The following is a 20,716-nucleotide window of genomic DNA, read 5'->3' as shown; positions in this document are numbered from 1 at the left end:
CCAAATTGTACAACACACTAGCCATCATAAAAGCTCTTCTTCATGAGTATTCTTACCACTTGAAGTTTAAAGCTATTCAATAAGAGTGCAAGTCAAATACCCAGGGGTTAGAGGCCTTTCCTGACAGCACTTTCCATGTTTAGTGATCTCTTGGGTTAAAGTAAACCACTCAACCTGTCTAGGAATTTGGAAATATAAAGAGAAATATATAAGCTGGATGGAAGCACATTAATTTAATAAATAGAACTATCCCTTCTCTCACCTAACTGCTGACACCTAAATCCACTCATTTACAAGCACAGATGAGGTCTACGGTGCTAATCTCCCCAAGGAAGAAATAAGATAGGCTTGTTCACACTAAAGCATGAGTGACTACATGACACAATTCCTTTATAATCTTGGGAAGGGGAAGCAGCCTCCATGAGCTTCTATAAACTTTTCTATCACCTCCCAAAATGTAGTCACCATTTCTTCCCTGTTTCTGAGAAAAAGGCAATATTTTTTTTTAACCGCTAGAAGAATGTATCTCTTACATATACACGATGGCTGAAGTCTGTCTCCTGAAATTTGAGTCTGCAACTTGTCTTAAGGTAAATACTTTGAGGATATGGTTCTCTTTCTAGTGGATCAGAGTTTTTACTTTCGGATGTTACTTTTTGAAAGAGAAAAGGGAGAGTAGATATTGATGACTGACAGACTAAGTCTTCAAAATTGGAGAGGTACATTCAGCCCCGGTGATTTGCTCAAACTCCCACCAAACGTACTTCATTCAAACCTGTTCCCACCTCACCTGGAGAAAACCTTCTTTCACTCTCTGTGGCCATGGACTATGACTCAAAATACACCTGTTCTACCCCCCAAAATCAATTACATATTCTTTGCCAGAACTACATAGGTTATTATTTGTTCCTCCCATCTAGATAAATATTTTTATTTTGCAGCTGTCTCATCTTTATAAAAAGATAATAAAAACCCAGAGGTCTGGTGATATACCTTCACCAATTGCAGTGTCCCAAGATAGCCTTTCATTGATTTATTAGTGAGTATGCCCATTCATTGCTCTTTAATAGGCACTGGGTTAAGCCCAGATAATGAAAAATGTCATAGGGCATCTTCTCTCCTGATCAGGGGCTCACAGTCAAATAACAGAGCTCATAATATACAGAATAAGTACCTATTATGTGTCAGGTTCTGCTCTAGGTTCTAGGGAGTTGACAGTGAACACAAGAGATAAAAATCCTTGTTCTTCAGCTGTTTGTATTATAGTGAAAACCTTTAAAAAATTATACAGTATTTTAGAAAGTATTAATTTCTATGGAGGAAAAAAAGGGAGGACATTGAGGAAGCCAGAGGAAGGCAAATTTAAATAAAGCCTGAAAAAGAAGCTTCTTTGATATGGTCACATTGAAGCAAATACTGGGAGAGCAAGCTAAAGGGATCTATAGGTGAGGAGAGTTTCCGGAAAAGGAAAACATGAGTGCAAAGGCCCTAAGGCAGGAGCATGATTCATACATTTGATGAAAGAAGGAAGCCAGTGAGGTTGAGTCAAGTGAGCCCAGGAGGAAAGCAGATCATGTATGGTTGTTAGTCCTTACTAGTGACTTGCAGACTAAGATGGGGTTTCACTGGAATGATTTGAGCAGAGGTATAGCAAGATCTGCCCTTAGCTTTGAAAGACTCATTTTAGTTGCTCTGCTGAGTAGAAACTATAAGGCAAGGGTGAAAGCAGAAATTGTTTAGGACACCACTGCAATAATCCAGGCAAATGGGGATAAAGGCTAGGATTTGAATGAAAGAGAGGTGGTGAGAAATGGTTAAATTCTGCATGTATTTTGCAGATGGAACCAATCTGATTTCAATATAGACGGGATGTGGAGTGTGAGAAAAAAAAGAGTCAAGAATGACTCTGAGTGCTTGGTCTGAACCAGTAGAAAGATGATATTTCCATTTACTGAGATGACAAAACTTGTAAGCAGAGCATCTTGGGTGGTGATGGGGGAAGATCAGGAGTTCAGTTTTGGATTTGTTACTCATCCTGGTGGAAATGTCAAGTAGGCAATTGGACAGGCTGAGTTCAGAGGAGAGGTCTGGGCTGAAGAGATACATTTAGAAGTCATTGGCATTTGGGTGGAATTTAAGAATGTGAATCTTGATGATATCATGGGAATGAGTATACATAAAGAAGAGAAGGACTTGTCCAACTCCAGGAGCTCTGTCATGTGAGTATGTGTGTGTGTTTATATATTTTTTTAATTCTTTTTTTAATGTCCATTTATTATTTATTATGAGAGAGAAAGAGAGAGCATGCAAGGGAGGGGCAGATAGAGGGAGACAGAGAACCCCAAGCAGAGCCCTATGTGGGGCTGGAATTCGTGAACTGTGAGATCATGACTTGAACAGAAACCAAGAGTTGGATGGTTAACCAACTGAGCCACCCAGGTGCCCCAACATATATATATATATATATATATATATATATATATATATATATATGTGTGTGTGTGTGTGTGTGTGTGTTTCTAACATATATCTTATGTTTTAATCCATTGCAAACTAATATTTTGATAAAAGCAAACAAAAGTAAATTACTGGAAAGGGGGAATGAAATAAAAATAATGGCATACATAACACAGGCCTTCATTTTTATTATTAGATTTAAAAAAAGTAAAAGTACATTTCAATAATAGAAAAAAACACAATCAAGAGAAAATAACCAAAACTACATATTGCTCATTGAGATTATGTGTCTGGTGAGTAACAAGAACATTGAGTTTGTAACTTCTTATCCTTTATAATTATAATTAAATAACATATTATGAATTAAATACTGATTCCCCATTTTCAAAACCTGAACACACACTGCAGATATCAATATCTAACGTTTAAAAGTGATAAATGAGCTTGCTTCTTGCTTGCTGATTTATCTACTCTAGGTTGGACTGATGACAACAGTATTTATTCAGGGTAATATATGCCTAATTGTTCCTATGTTTTGTTTATATATTACTCATGGTAGAAGAGGCAGGTTGATGAGAATGGAAAAAGAAATGTTAAAGCAACTTCTGAGCCTCAGAATATTCTTTTTTAACTTTTATACAAATGAAACAAAGGAAGTCATATTTTCAACATTCGTCTTCAATCCTTCATCAGTAGTCACTTTCAACAATTTATCTGATAACATTTTGATGATTTAAATTCTTTCAATAGAAGAAATTTTGTGTAGTTTTCAGTTGACTAATTAAACCTAAAACACCACATGTTGCAACACGATTCTATTGCTCATTCCCAGGACCCAGCTTGTATCAGTTGTGACTCACCACTTGAGTCCACCAATGCTCAAACTGTCCCCATTATACTATGAACAATGGGAAGAGTCTACTGACTGCAGATGTGGATGTAACACCAAGGTCACACTGTTCTAAATGTTTATAGATGTGTTCTGTCAATATCTGTCTGCATCTTGTCATGAACTGGTAACAAACAGGGGGCAGATCAGCATTGTCCACTCTGTGATCATGCTATAGTACATACTGGTCTGTGTGGATAGCAGGGCACTGCACAACTCCAGGGAGCACCAAGGATATAGATAGCTCTGTGAATGCACCCCCTGGTGTTAATCAGTGTAGCACCCAACAAAACTAAGAACAAAACACTGGTAGAGGGTATTGTTTAGAGCTCAAGTTGATGAGAACTCCATGAAGCAGAACAACATGCGTAGGATGAGTCAGGCCAGGAGACTATTGTGTCCTAGAAGGTAAGTAATCTACTAGGTCAAATGTTATTGATAGGACAACCTCAAGAAATGACCTCTAGAATTTGCATTATGGTCATTGATGATCTAATGAAACATGTACAGCATGATTAGGACGCTTAGAGAAGGGTACTACCAACCAGATGAATTCCGCACCCAATATATTCTCCAAGAGAACCTATTTATATGGGCTTTATGAACCTTAATTATTTTGACAATGGAGGAATGAAAAGCCTCCCAAAAGGAGGTAACATCACATATAAGGCTATAAGGATACAGAATATAAACAGCCTACTCAATTCTTAGATTATACGAATTACCAGGCTCAGCTCTCATTCTGACTGCCCTAAGGAGGGACGGTTTTCACTGCTGAGATGCCACAGACTCGCAGGTACCTTGCTTTGCTGATATTCTTAGTCTGAGCCTACAAGAGTGCTGTTTTCCCCTTGCACCCAGCATGGAGCTTGGCACCTGGAATCTATAGAATGTGTATCAACTTTCATGATATGTGTTTTTCTCTGGGGGGGGGGGTTGTTTTTGTTTTTAATGATCAGGATCAGGACAACTATTTGAAAAGAAATTAATTGGGAGAATATGTCTGTGCAAGAGAGATGGCTCTGGGGAATCAGACTCTCTCAATGCAAGTGCTCCTTCCACCTACTAATCCTGCAGGAACATTCTGCCAGCCTGTGTATAAGTATCCGTTGTCTCGTCCTGCTTCTCCACCCTCTCAAAATGTCTAGCTGCTGCTGCTGCCTCTGCCACATGGAAAAACAAATTCAAAACATCTCACTGAGTGAGTCAGGTCCCCTTTTTCATTAGACAAACACAGTGAAGGTCTCCATAGAAGAGCGCCTGCCTGGGGCTGCTGCTCTCCAGGACCTACTTCCAAGATGGGTTTTAAAGAGCTGTGTGTGATTTTGCTACCTCCCATTAGCAAGAAGTGAATTAGAGTGTCTGCTCTGGCAGGACCCAAAGAGCATCACAGTGTTTCCTCAAGAGTCAACATCCATTTCCCTTTCCTTTTATCTTAGCAGAAGGACGATGTAAGATAATTCTGAAAATAAAACAATTGACATTGGGGGTTTTATGCAGGTAAGATGTCTGGTCCTAGATGTGACCTCATGAGAGATCACTGGGAACTGCAGTGTGGAGCCATATGACCCAACACTGCCCCCTCTCTGCTCTTCACCTGTGAAAGGTGTGGGCTGGACTCCATGGCCCTGAAGGTCCTTTGTAGCCTGGGCAGTGGTGATGCCTCATTTCTGTCCTTTACATCATTATTTATGGGGGCGTGGGCTCGATTATTTTGACACTTAAATGCTGAGTAATTTTCTCAAAATACCATCTCTGAGGGATGCGGGCAGTTTGTGTTGTGTTCTAGACAGCAGTATCAATGAGATGGCAACAGTGTGTGGGTGCCTGGACCCGGTGGGGCTTGGGAGGCTTTTGAGGTCTCAGAAGGCAAAAGTCAAGAGCTGCTTTGATCAATTCAAATGTCTTGTGAGCCCCAAAGTGATAGAGGAACTTGAGCTGCTTCATTGGTTGAACCCAAAAAAAGAATAAGCAGGACGGTCCTGAGAGGGAGCAGAGCTGGCAGGAGAGCCCCATTGGAAAGCCAGTGCCTCGAATGAAGGAGGGGAAACAAACCTATCTCTGTGCTGGGTCCTGAAGTTAAACACAAACCCACCTGTTTGACTGGGGAAGGGGGTCTAGTCTTCAGGGAAAGTAGGAAACAGCTGTCCCATGAACAAGACTCTTCAGCAGCCCTAACCCTGCACCCGGCCCAAACCTGCTGAAACTAGGGCGAGAAGAGCCACCCCAAGGGTGACCGCTAGAAATGAAATCCTGAAAGGGCAGAATTGGAGGGATGTGGTCTGGGGGCAGCTGTGCTTAGTCAGCCATCGCATCATCGTGCCAGGGCCTGGAAGTGAAGGGGACTCTGGTGACATGGCGAGGATTGTGGTGTAGTGCCTCAGACCACCCGGTATCGAATCAGAGGGAAGGACTTCAACAGAGTGAGTTCCAGTAAATCAACTGGGAGCATGGAGGGAAAAGAGATGTACTGAAAAATGTCCCACGTTTTTGTGGCCTGAAGAAATACTTATTACCCAGGCTTAGGATTTTCACCTTGAAGAGTCCAAGGAACCCTAGTGGGAGTTGCTTCAAGAAAGAACAAATCTGTTCAGATGAGGGCTCATTGTCAGATTTGTTTTTGTATTACAGGGACCGGCCAACTCTGGCGAACCAAAGTGGCATCTGGTGGAATCTTGCAGAGGTTCCTCTCATTTATCCATATACATCTGCATAAGAATCCTCACTGGGAAACAGTAACCAGCATGCTCTGGTGATTTCAAAGGCTCTGATTTATTGTGATGCCTCGTGTACTATTTGAAATGCCTTTGTAAATATTGTTAAAATGTCAATAATATGCAAAGCAATCTACACATTCAATGCAATCCCAGTCAAAATTGCACCAGCATTCTTCTCAAAGCTAGAACAAGCAATCCTAAAATTTGTGTGGAACCACAAAAGACCCCAAATAGCCAAAATGATATTGTAGAAGAAAACCAAAGTGGGAGGCATCACAATCCCAGACTTTAGCCGCCACTACAAAACTGTAATCATCAAGACAGCATGGTATTGGCACAAAAACAGACACATAGACCAATGGAATAGAATAGAGACCCCAGAACTGGGCCCACAAACGTATGGCCAACTAATCTTTGACAAAGCAGGAAAGAGTATCCAATGGAAAAAAGACAGTCTCTTTAACAAATGGTGCTGGGAGAACTGGACAGCAACATGCAGAAGAATGCAACTGGACCACCTTCTTACACCATTCACAAAAATATACTCAAAATGGATGAAGGACCTGAATGTGAGACAGGAAACCATCAAAACCCTTGAGGAGAAAGCAGGAAAAAACCTCTCTGACCTCAGCTGCAGCAATTTCTTACTTGCCACATCTCCAAAGGCAAGGGAATTAAAAGCAAAAATTAACTATTGGGACTTCATCATGATAAAAAGCTTCTGCACTGCAAAGGAAACAATCAACAAAACTAAAAGGCAGCCGACGGAATGGGAGAAGATATTTGCAAATGACATATAAGAAAAAGGGTTAGTATCCAAAATCTATAAAGAACTTATCAAACTCAACACTCCCCAAAAAACAAATAATCCAGTGAAGAAATGGGCAGAAGACATGAATAGACACTTTTCCAAAGAAGACATCCAGATGGCCAACAGACATGTGAAAAAGTGCTCAACATCAGTCCTCATCAGGGAAATACAAATCAAAACCACACTGAGATACCACCTCATGCCAGTCAGAGTGGCTAAAATGAACAAATCAGAAGACTATAGATGCTGGAGAGGATGTCGAGAAACGGGAACCCTTTTGCACTGTTGGTGGGAATGCAAACTGGTGCAGCCGCTCTGGAAAACAGTGTGGAGGTTCCTCAAAAAATTAAAAATAGACCTACCCTATGACCCAGAAATAGCACTGCTAGGAATTTACCCAAGGGATACAGGAGTGCTGATGCATAGGGGCACTTGTACCCCAATGTTTATAGCAGCACTTTCAACAATAGCCAAATTATGGAAAGAGCCTAAATGTCCATCAACTGACAAACGGATAAAGAAGATGTGGTTTGTATATACAATGGAATACTACTTGGCAATGAGAAAGAATGAAATCTGGCCATTTGTAGCAATGTGGATGGAACTGGAGAGTGTTATGCTAAGTGAAATAAGTCAGACAGAGAAAGGCAGATACCATGTGTTTTCACTCATATGTGGATCCTGAGAAACTTAACAGAGAACCATGGGGGAGGGGAAGGGGGGGATGTTAGAGAGAGGGAGGGAGGCAAATCATAAGAGACTCTTAAATACTGAGAATAAACTGAGGGCTGATGGGGGGTGGGGGAGAGGGGAAAGTGGGTGAGGAGCATTGAGGAGGGCACCTGTTGGGATGAGCACTGAGTGTTGTATGGAAACCAATTTCATAATAAATTATATTTAACATAAAAAAATGAAATGCCTTTGTAAATAGGGTTAAACAATAGGATAAATTAATTCCATTATTTTCTTCCAAGTACGTAAACACTTTATCTCACAGACATTTACTAAGCAGCTACTGCATACCAGGCACTGGGTCAGACACTGATGACATTAATGAATGAAACTTGGCGGGGATACCTGTGGAGACTTCGGTCAAGTGCAGGAGAGAGAGAAATGGATGGGAGGTTGGTATTCAGTGTGTATCATGTTAACTGTAATTCTGCATATCATGTTAACTGTGTGAGCTTCAAGGAAGTCATGGACTGTCCTTGAGAAGGACAAGCATGAGGGAAGGGTGTAAAAAGGAAAAAGTGTATGAGTTAGATCTGGAGGCAAGAGGAAGATTTTACACTGGGAAAACATGGCATGGAATTGGGAGGAAATTCTTTGTGTAAGGATTGGCATATGCAAAGTACCGGCCTGAAGTCTTAATATTTACCTATTCTAATTAATGAAGAGTAACCACCATGAGCTCAGACTGACCAACTGCTAACTGGTCAGGAACCAGTCTTCTAGTTCCTCAGAAATGATAAAACAAAAGAAAGAATGAATGGGAACAGCTAGGCTCTAAGCCTAGAATCCACCTGTTTCTTCACTGTCAATGCTCCAGTCCATGAATCCTCCTTCCGGGCAGTAGGGGCAAAAATAGAGAAGTATAAATAACCAAGGACATCGAAAGCAGAAACATTTTCATGCTGAAGCAAATTATAGACTGATTACATTGCAGGGGATCAGAGCTGCTACTTTGCTTTTGGCAAATCTATGAGAGGAAATGAAACTCTTATGGATTGGAAAGATGAGGATAAGAAAAAAAATAAAAGATTTGGCTTTTCTCAAGCCACAGAGCACACGGCTGAGAGTGAGGGGCTTGGCAGGAAATGAAGTTGGAGGCACAAGCTAAAGCCAGATTAAGGCTGAATGTACTGTGCTAAGGAACACAGACTTTACTCTGCATGACTGAGAGCTTTTGAAGAATTTTAAGCAAGGAATTGGCATCACCACATTTGTGCTTCAGAAAGATTACCTTGGCTTCAGTGCAGTTGGATGGATATGAGGGCAAAGACTGAAATCAATAAAATGAGACTGCTCAGTGTTGTTTCTATAATCCAGGAAAGGCACAACTGATAGCTAAAAAAAGGAACAGGGACTGTGAAAGGCAAAATGTGGTGCCTGACCTGATGCCTGGGGTGAGCATGAGGAAATCATGAGTGACTCAGAGGTTTCTGGAATGAGCAACTGTTGCACAGGCTGGTGTCATCCTCTGAGCTAGGCAACACAGGAAGGGGGGCAGGTCTGGTAAGGCAACGTGCAGTGGACAAGAGTGGGCCAGCCATACTGATGTAAGAGACCAATGGGGTATCCACATTGGAAGTCCAGATGTCTGGAGTTGGACACATGTGGCTGGTGCTCAGAAGAGACATGTGGACTGAACACAGAGATTTGGGAGACTTCAGAAGATGGGGTAGTGAGAGCACCAGGTGAGGAGGAAATGGTGTAAGGCACCAGTGCAAGGAAGACAGCAGAGAAGAACCCAAAGCGGTGCCCAGAAGGCAAGGAGGAGTTAGGTTTGGGATCGTGGGAGTGGTTGAAAGTGTCAAAGGCAGCAGCAAGGACAGGAAGGTTAGAGGTGAGAAGTGCTTTGGGCGAAGCTATGGTTATTGCTGACCTCGGTGTGGGAAGTCTGAGCCAGGCTGTAAGGACAGGAGAGGTGGACGAAAGTGAACTGAGGAGTGACCAAGAGGGGAGGAGGCGACCATGAGGGAGGAAAGAGGTGGAGCTGAGCTAGCACAGGTTGCTGAGCTGCAGGAGAGACTGGTGCCTGCCGCTTCTCTTTTTCAAGTGGGAGACAGATGTGCATATGGTCATGTTTGTATACTTTGTTAGGTGGAGCTGTGGACAGAGTCAAGTCCTGCAGGAGCACATTCCAGGGCGCAGGTAGGGAGACTTCGCTTCATGTGGGAGAGAAGGAAGAGAAGGATGGCCATGTGCACTTGTGGAGGAGTTTAGCAAGGTGGGAGCCAGAAGGCTGAGGGATGTCCAGCCTGATTTGCTCGAGTTTTTAAAGAAGTCACAAATTTACCAACAAATGGAGGTGTTTTATTTCCCCCGAATGATTATCCTGATCTTACAAAGTAAGTATCATTAAATGTCACAAAACCCTTGGCAATCTGCTTTTTATCTAATTGGATCTGAGATGGCCTTGTCAAGAATAGCAGGTTGGTAAGAGTACATAAAAGAAATATTTCAGGTATTTGGAGAAAGCAAAATTCCATACCCTAATAAAAACACAAAGCAATCACAGGCAGACACACACACACACACACACACACACACACACACACACACAATTCTAAATCACTGGCAGAAACTACAGGAGCCATAATGAAGTGGTAAGAACTGACCACTAGCAAAACTTGATCCAAAATCAAACCGATGTAGCTCCCAAGCATGCTATGCTTTAGCTTATGGCTCCCTCAGAAACTCTTTCCCTAGCAGGGAATCAGTAATAACAAACAATGATAAAACTTGGTACAAGTGCAATGAGAAAAGTCTCCGGGAGAACCTTTGCTAAGCCGGAAGTGTGTCTTGTCCATTCCCTCGTTCCAGAGGCAACCCCATATGAATGTGTTTTTTGATGTTCATTCACTAAAGAATGAATAATTTTTAACACTAGTTTCCCAGTAGTTCTGCCAAGTAATGATAAGGTCCATTTAGGTGAGGCAGTGGCCACAAATTTCAGAAATATTGGAGAGAAGATAGAGCAAATGGGGAAGGGGCGGGCCAGGGATGAGTTAACAGTGCCACTGGGACAGGTTGAGTCAGATTATTTCCCTCATTTACTTTCCAATGATTCAGAGGCAGCTTTGTTCAATAATAATTTGGCAGGATTTGCATACTTGGATCCTTGTTCTTTGGGAACTCTGGGGTCCTGAGTATGTCCCAGGCATCAGAGGTGATCTTTTAGGGAGTGATTCAGCCATCTTGGTCTATAAGTTTCCTCAAGGGATCATTCCTGCCCCAGCCTTATCTGTGGCAAAGTACAACTCAGGCTTATTTTGTGCTCAATCATGAGAATTCTTGAAGGCATGCAAAGGAAAGTATTTGACAAAGACAAAGCTAATTATTAATTTGAGGAGGAATTTAATTGTATTTTATGTCCAGGCAAAACAAAATTAGTTTCCATTATCTTTTGCTTTGATTACCTGTGTTTCTATATAATATTCATTTACAATGAATATTTTTTTTCTTACAAATGTAATCCCCTCTCTCAATTATTCTTAAACAAAACTTAAAATGGGTAAAAGAGCAGATATCTTTAAAGGAGTTATCCTAGACTGAGTCAAAGACACCCTATTTTCCAGAGAACTGTCTACCCCATTCATTCCAACGGACAGCTGACAGTCAAGTCACATGAAAGATCCGGTCCCCATGGCCAGGTCTAACACAACCTGAACAGACTCCCAGACCGTTTCATAGGAATCTGTAATTGTGGCTAAAGATTTCAATCCCAGCATGGTCTGGTGTCTGGAACAGAGAAGCTGTAAACCTCAAAGCTGGGGGGTGGGGGCTGGCATTTCCCGCCATCTCCACTGAGTCATAGGAAAAGCCAGCAAGGAGGAGAAGAGAGAAATACAGAGAGAAGCAGCATGAGAAAGGGGGAGAATATGCCTCCACCTTCATTTACTACATTCCTAGTTCCATAGGATCACATCTCCTTCTTATTTAGCAAGCTTTTAACTGCAAGTGCAGCACCCCAAAAATACATATAAAGTTCCTCGAACTGTAATCAGCTTCTCACATAGGATTTTCCAATCCCTGGCACACATTTTCCTTAGAATCAGCAAGAAGTCCTTTAAACTCATTCCCTCAAAAAGATACAATATTAACTGAAATGAACCTCATCACCCAGCTTCATTCTGAGGAGCCTTAAAGGTTTTGGCAAAATATATTTTGACAATGAAATTACTTCAGACTTTTTGGCCGAGGTCAATTTGGACCTGAATGTCTTTTGCAGAGTTTCAGTTACATGTTTCTGTGTGTGCACATACATGCACACTTGTGAGTGCACATGCAAAGGCACTTGCAGGTTCCTATTGTATGTAATAGGACCCTCGCCTACCTAAAGTGCACAATTGCAATGTGAGCCAGGAAAATCAATGGGCTCAGCTGTCAAAATCAAGTCTGTCAACCTATCATCACAGTTCAGCATATCAACCAAATGCGTCTATTTCCTTAGTTGGGAGAATCGACATTCTGGAGACATTTTCCAGCTTGTTCCTCGAAATGTTCCAAATGTATGCTATATGGTCACAAAATGCAAGGATGTAGTAACATTCCAAAAGGCCAACACGAACGCTTCCAGTAACGGCAAGCTCATTACCTCACAAAGCAGCTCATTTCCTTTAGTGAGACAACACACTACCTTCCAATAACATCTTCTGATTCATAAATCTAGAAATATTAAGCAATAGGGACCATAGGTTTTTAAGAATTAAAGTTAAGTGCTCCATAAAAAATTATTTCTGGAGTGCAATCCAAAAACAGTAACTCCAACAGCACTGATTTAAAGATTACTTGTGTAATTATTTACCCAAAATGTTTCCTTCAGAAGACTTAGAAGCTCTGTCTAAATTGGTAGATCTCATGCCTATCTCTTTTTTTTTTAACAGTCAAACAAAAATTAAATGTTAGTCCCAACCAAAAATTCTTTTTTTAAATTTTTTTACGGTTTATTTATTTTTGAGACAGAGAGAGACAGAGCATGAATAGGGAGGGTCAGAGAGGGGGAGACAAAGAATCTGAAATAGGCTCCAAGCTCTGAGCTGTCAGCACAGAGCCCGACGCGGGGCTTGAACTCATGGACCGCGAGATCGTGACCTGAGCCGAAGTTGGATGCTTAACCGACTGAGCCACCCAGGTGCCCCCCCAACCAAAAATTCTAAAAGCAACATTACAAAAATGTTTTCTAACATATTTTATAGCAAAAGTATCATATTAAATATGGGATATGAATTCATTTTAATATGTTTGATATGATGAGGGAGTGGAGCCTCCAAAAATAAAAATGTCCAGCACTTAAGAGAGTCCTTAAAATGCCTGTAGAAGAGAGGCTCTATTCTTTGTTCATGAACAATGTCCATACAAATTGGTGTCATCTTCTGAAGCCAGTGCTGAATGAGAAGAACAGAGCTATTAGAAGATTTTCACCTAAGTTTTTTGTCCTGACTTAGGGAAAAGTTCACGATCTCCAGAAACAGGAAGTAAGGGGACCCCGGCTTTGTGGAGGTTGGTGAGGGCCCTACTGGGAAGGGGAAGCCCAGCAAGGTGCGTGGCAACTTGCCCCAAACCCTTATGGCTACAGCATGAATTACGTCTGACTATTTATTGTTGGGGACAAGGTTGGCATTTTCCTCAATCATTTATTTTTTCATTGACATTTAAGAAAAATGCATCCATGCAACTACTTTTTATTTATTGTACCCATTATGTGCCAGCTAACATGCTAGGTACTGCATATTATATGTTCCCTCATAGAGTTTATAGTCTGAGAAGATATAGAGTATAAGCAAGTAAATGAATATTCCTATCATTACAGAGGGTGGTGAGGGTTCTGAAGGCAATAAACCCAGTAAAGTAATAGAAAATAGGCAGTGTCAGGTAAACCATCTCCAAGGAAGACACGCCTAAGCCTGAAAAATGAGAAGCAAACAGCCATAAGGCATGACATGGGGAGTGGCCTGGGCAAGAGGGGCCATCTGGCATGAGAACCTCTGCTCTTGAACCCAAAGGAGGCCTGAATTGGCAAGGAAGGCAGGGGTCAAATCATTGAGACCCTGACAAGAAATAAGAATTTTATACTAAGTACAACAGGAGCCCGTGTCTCTCTTCCACAGTGCTTCCATAGTTGTCACTCAATAAATATTTGTTGCATTCATAACATAAGTTTCTTGACCTTTACTAACCGCCCCCCCCCAATAAAATGGGACTCGGTCCATGTCTCAGAAACCCACAAGGAATGGAGAAGACAAAACAAAACACCTGAATGTGGAAGGATCATGTTGGGCAGCAATGCAAGCACTAGGAGTAAAGAATCAACACTCCAGGAGCAAGAAGACAGATTATAAGGTCCTCATGAAGGGAGGCCTACTCATATTTACTGAAATCCACTCTTCGTGGCTCTTCTAAACACCACTACCATGATCTCATTCCATTCTCACAGCAACTATGGTAGATAGGTATTATTGTAGTCTCATGTTATAGATATGGCACGAAGGCTTAATGAAGTTATGTAATGCCACTGTTGGGATTTGAAGCCAGGATCGTCCACTTCTAACCACTTGATCTTTTTTCCATTGCACTAGAGAAAAGTAATGGATATAGAACAAAGTGATAAAGGACAAAGGATAGCTTAGAGCAGGTTTGACAAGACCAGGCATTAATAATGACCAGCACTGACTGAGTGCTTATTATGGACTAGGCTGTCTTCTAAGGACTTCATATGTATTCACTCATATAATTTTTGTAACAGCCTGACAGAACCTTGGGAAATAACTGCTGTTATCACTACCTTTTTACAGGTGAGGAAACTGAGACACAGGCAGGATAAGTAGCTTTAAGGTTACAGAGCTGGAAAATGGTGGATCAGGATTTGAGCACAGTTTATGCCGGAGCATGTGCTCCCCACCATGATGCAAGAGTTCTTTCAGTAACTACCTGCCAACAGCTAGTTTGTAGACACATCTGTTATATGGGGAGAGCTTGCTAATTTGTATTTCAGTCAACTCCAACCATTCATACCCAAGTGTGAACCTAAGAGAATACTCCCTGAATCAAAATATACGACAAAAGAATTTAATAAAAGGACGTCATGTCTCTGCCTGATCCTTCTGCCGAGAAACTCCAGCCAAGAAATATATTTTGGCCATGGCATTAATCTGCTCTAAGAAAAACTTTTGTTCCAAATGCTATGCCATTTGTTAGTCAGAGATTCACAAGAAAATGGCCTATTCCTCAGCGATGGGCACATTAACATTCTCTGGTTTCTCTTTAGGTTTGAGATTTTCACTAAAATGAATCACAATTGCTCCATGAAAATTAACAACTATCCTTATTAATGAATATTGGTACCTCAGCTTTTCTGAGAAACATAAAAATTTAACCCAGTTAATAAAAATAGGCTGGCAACAGGGGCTCCTAGGGCTGGCTCAGTCAGTTGAGTGTCTTGACTTCAGCTCAGGTCATGATCTCATGATTCATGGGTTCGAGCCCCATGTTGGGCTCTGTGCTGATAGCTCAGAGCCTGGAACCTGCTTTGGGTTCTGTGTCTCCCTCTCTCTCTGCTCCTCCCCTACGTGCACTTTGTCTTGCTCTCTCTCAAAAATAAATAAGCACACACACAAACACACACACACACACATATATATATCTATATACATATGTGTGTGTGTGTATATATATATATATATATATATATACACACACATACACACACATACATACAAGCTGGTGATGGAAACATGGGAAATGGTTATACAGTACAGTAATGCATAATATCTACTTTAGCATATCAATATATATTTATATTTATATTTATATTTATATTTATATTTATATTTATATTTATATTTATATTCATATTCATATTCATATTTATAGGGGCAAAGATGCAGAGAGCCCACATCAACCATCTAAGCAGGGAGATGCTGTGTGAATATTGCCCAGGGAGAGGAACAAGTCTCCCTTTCTCCTATATATCATCACCTTCACAGTATCTGGAACTGCAGATTATATAGGACATTAAACATAATCAATAGGACTCCAGGAAAAATTTTTATTCTCCATAAAATATAGGAGCAAGACACATTTTTTCACCATACCAATCTACCTTCAATTCCCATCCTCTGCTCCCATAACTAGTTTCATAAAATTACTGCCTGGTACAGACTGAATTTTGCCCATTTCCTAGAATTCCAGAACAGCTGAGATTTGCTATAACCATTCTTAGTACAAAAAATATATTTAGAAGAGATTCATTAATAACGGATAGGGAAGTATAAAGATTATAAGCTGCATATGAATCATAACATTCCTGGGCAGCCATAAATTCCAAAACTCATTCCCCTGACTCATTCTTATTAAAATTTACTTATTTTTCCTAGAAGTGGAGATTCTAGAGAGCAGCTTCCTAGATTTTCTACTCCACTGAGATGCTAAGTCTTAGAAGTGAGAACAATTTTCTCTGTACTGTTGCAGACCAACTGTCACCTTTTCTTCGTCAACTTCATTACTTTTCATAATATCTTTTAAAAATCTTTTTAATGTTTATTTATTTGTTTTAGAGAGAAAGACAGAGCACGAGCAGGGGAGGGACAGAGAGAGAGGGAGAGACAGAACCTAAAGCAGGCTCCAGGTTCTGAGCTGTCAGCACAGAACCTGATGCGGGGCTCAAACCCACAAACAATGACCTGAGCCTAAGTCAGATGCTTAACCCACTGAGCCACTCAGGCACCCCACATTTCATGGTATTTTATCTTGAAAAACTTTAAGCATATAAAAAAGTAGACAGTATGCATTACTGTACTGTATAACCATTTCCCATGTTTCCATCACCAACCTGATCATTATTGTCTAAGTTCATTGAAACTGCTACAACAAATTCCCATAGACTGGGTGGCTTAAACAATAAACACTTATTTCTCTAAATTCTCTCATGTCTCTTCTTATAAGGCATTAATCTCACTCATGAGGGCCCCAGACTCATGACTTAATTACTTTCCAAAGGCCCCACCTTCTAATACCCTCACTCTAGGGGTTCAGATTTCAGCATATCAGTTTGGGGGCACACAAACATTCAGGCCATAGCAATTATCGTTTGATTCTTTTATCTCATCACCTCCTTCTGCCCCTTCTGTATTAGTGTGAAGCAAATTATTTCAGTCCTAAGTATTTCATATTGTATCCCTAAAACAAAAGAATTACTATGGAACATAACCATAATACCAGTAGCATACTCTAAAACATTAACGGTTCCTTAATATCATCAAATATTCTCAGTGTTCAAATTCCCAATTGCCTCATAAATGTCAAAAATTTGTTGTAAAGTTTGTAAAATAAACAGATCCAAATTTGGATCCACATATTATGATTGGGTGATACAAACTTTAAATCTCTTTTACTCTATACGTTTCTCTTCTCTTTCTTTCTCTTCCTTTGTCCTTATAGTCATTTCTGGAATAAACTAAGTCATTTATCTTAGAGTCACCCATTCAGATTTTGTTGATTAAACTAACTATGGTTAGTTCCTCACTTCTCTGATTCTCTTGTAAGTTAGCATTAGGATCCGAAGATCTATTCATAATCAGTACCATTACTATTCCACAAATAGAAGTATGTTCTTCCACCAGGAGGAATATACTTGTTGGCTCTCTTCCAGTGATATTAGCAGGCATTGATATGCAATATCTAGTTCCATGAATTATGGCAGTAGTCTTCCGGCATTAGTTGGAGAAAGTATAAAGAGAAATCTCCCTTCATCTACTGTTTGGTTGCCCAGTAGGCTAGTGGATATAGGAAAGATACGATAAAGGTTTTACTCTTTTCCTTCTTTATTCAAGGTGCTGATGCTACCAAAAATCCTTTTTAAGGAGAACTTAATGACTTCTCCTTGTAGTTGCCATCTTGTTTCTTTCTTTTGCCATTTTGCTTTTCCTGCCTAGGCTAGAAAGTCATTTTCTATCCTCATGAGGTCATGCAGTGCACTTTTGCTAAATCATTCCCCAATCCCTCCCCTTTCTTCTTGAATCCCTGTGTTGTTATTAAATGCCTGTATCACAGTCTTGTTTAACCACACTGGTGTTAGAAATAAGAGATCACAGTGCATTTCCTTCTTCTTGCAATTCTAAGACATTATAACGTCATAAATATCACTAAAAGTGAGAGACTATGAAAGAATGTCATCCCTAAAATACTTGAAATAAACAGGACTAAAGACAAAAAAGAAATAAACAGGACTATACAGGCTCTTTATCCACCTCATATTACAGAAGGATTCATTCTAGTCTCTCTGTTTTGTTCATCTAAAACAAAGAAACTGCAATAGTCTTTGTCTTTAAAAGAAATATAATTTATTGTATTTACTAGAATAGAATAAAACAATGGGACTACTATTTGCATTATCTGTGATAAGCAGTGGCCCTATGTTTTGCTTGGTGTTGCTGACCTCCCCGGGTACTTCCCCTGTCAGTAGGCACCTACCCACAGTTGGTTGTCCCATCATCCAAGATGGGGCCAGAATTGGTGTCAGAGTGAACTCAAGGGAAATGTTTTACACAAGCCTAATTTATAACTTCAGCGTTATCCTGTGGTTTGAAATTGTCACTACTATTTAAAATCCCAGTATTCTCATCTGTAAAGTGAAAAATAACACAAGCTTTCAAGGATATTATTCAGATTAAATGAGATAATATAGGTACAATGCTATTATGTATTTACCAAGTGCTGCCATTAAATAGCAGTGGTAAGTATATTGTATTCCTAGCCTGTAAAAAAAAAAGTAAAAGTTTCAGAAAGCAGATAAAAAATTCACTTCCTTTAGTTCTTTAAAATCCATTCAGTGTAATAATCACCTCCTTTACTAAAACAGATTCTAAAATCTCTCCTAAAGAGAACACTCACTAGGCTGCAGCCTCCTCCCTTAGATGGTGAACTTCCTGTAGAGAGACACTCCTTTTATCTTTGAGTCCTAAACTTATGACACCTGAAACATGTACAAGTTCAATGAATAGCTTTGAACTGAGGTGACCCAACCTTAATGACATTACAATGCCTCACTAAGTTCCACTATTAGATAGGTATAAAATTGCTTTCCTTGGAAGGGTAAGAGAATTCTAGAAGATGTTATATGGGGCCATGCTCTATGTCACACAGATAACACATGGTGGGTACTCAAACAATGCAAGAGATCATTCAGAGAGTTTCCTGAATTATATCTCCTCCTCTTATTCTGTCTCCATCATACAGGAATTTGGCACTCATCTGCCTGTCCTCAACAGGGCAGAATGCTTCATATGTCTCACCTCTAACTGCAGGGTCATTGCATCTAGCCAATTAGGTGACTTATCTGCCCAACCTTATCACCAAATCTGGAGCCAATTCATCTTGGTTTGCCTAGAACACTCTCGGTTCTGCCTGTTATCCAGTGTATTTATTAATGATGCCTCTTTCATTCTCAAAATGCCTAATTTGGTCATCCTAATGGCAAGTTACTGGCAAGGCATGCCCTAGGTCTCATTGGTATCCCCAAGTGCACAATTTACTCTCAACAGATGTTTGTTGGTTGAAAAAAGGACAAGAGCTTTGCTAACCCATCTAATAAGAGTTAGGAGTTCCTGTCTCTGTGTGCATTTTTTCTCTTAGCTCTTCCCTGAATGGAATATCTTCTCCAAAAGACTTATTTCTAACGTATTAATAATACTTCCATTGCCCTTAAATAATTGATGGGTTTAAAAATATCAGTTAACAGAAACAGAGTGATGTGGAATGGAGGAAAACTGAATATTTTGGCAGAAAAAGTAAAAGCTGCATTAACGATCATATAAACTTCACTAATGGAGCTTACCAGCCTTTTTGATAAGAGTTTTCATATCTTTTGTTACCACAACCAAAAAAATCCCTGTCATGTGACCAGTTCAACTGCATATTCAAGACTAATGTTAAGATTCTTGTGGAAATCGGTGCCTTTGTCAACTTGGGCTGGCAGAAACGAGGTGGTGTATGCAGACTGCCTCATAAGAGAATACAGAGCTTGGCAAGACACAGCCAGCAATGGGCAGGGAAGCTCTCCAAATAAACTGGCCTCCATGACAACCACATGGAGGGAGGTTTACTGGCCTGTTTTTATCACTTCCAAGGGAGGTAGCTACTCCTTAATGAAGGGTCAAGGACTCAATCCAGTCAAGAACTAATTGCAGGTAACTTCATTTTACCACAAACATCACCCATGTTGACTAAAACTCTAATATTCAGAGTATGAGAACATTGTTATAATTGACATAACAAAATGTCCTCTCATATAGTCCACTATTAGTGGATCTCTTCTGGGAGTGATTTTTTTCCCCCAAAGGACATTTGACAACAACATTTGGAGACATTTTTCAGTGCCATGACTGAGACTGCCATGAAGTAGTCAGAGGCCAGATAAATATGCTTCTAAACATTCTAGAATACAAAAAGACAGCTCCCACAAAAAGAATTATTCCACTCAGAGTGTCAATAGCATCAATACTGGGGTGCCTGGGTGGCTCAGTCGGTTAAGTGTCTGACTTCGACTCAAGTCGTGATCCCATGGTTTGTGGGTTCCAACCCCGCATCAGGCTCTGTGCTGACAGCTCAGAGCCTGGAGCCTCTCTGCCCCTCCCCTACTCACACTCTGTCTCTTTCTCTCTCAAAAATAAATAAACATTTAAAAAATAGCATCACTATTGAGAAACTCCAGTCTTCACTGATTAAAATATATAGTATTAGAGAGTGAACAATTCTATTCAATGACCATTTACTAAGAAACTAAGCAGCACAAAGTTTGCCTTAGATTCTGACAGAGATAGATTTGACACAGGCCTGAGAGATCCTCTTCGGCAATTTGGTGGTTTAGAGATCTGGAAAGCCTCCTGCAATACAATTATGAAAATTCTTGATGCACTATTCAGAATACTCTTGTAAAAGATGGAATGAGGATACAAGGAAAAAAAGAATTCTGTCCACATCAAGAAGTCAGAATACTGAGACCAAGAAGGTAGGCACACACTGAACCACCTCTCATCCTGGGAGTTGATGGAATTCTGTGAGATGGTGATTCTGCTTCCTTGGGAAAGGGGTGGGGAGCGGATAGTTTTGCCTTTTCAACCA

Source organism: Acinonyx jubatus, chromosome A3 (genome assembly GCF_027475565.1).
Source record: "Acinonyx jubatus isolate Ajub_Pintada_27869175 chromosome A3, VMU_Ajub_asm_v1.0, whole genome shotgun sequence".
In the NCBI taxonomy this organism is placed as follows: Eukaryota; Metazoa; Chordata; class Mammalia; order Carnivora; family Felidae; genus Acinonyx; species Acinonyx jubatus.
Note: the sequence above shows the minus strand (reverse complement) of the source record.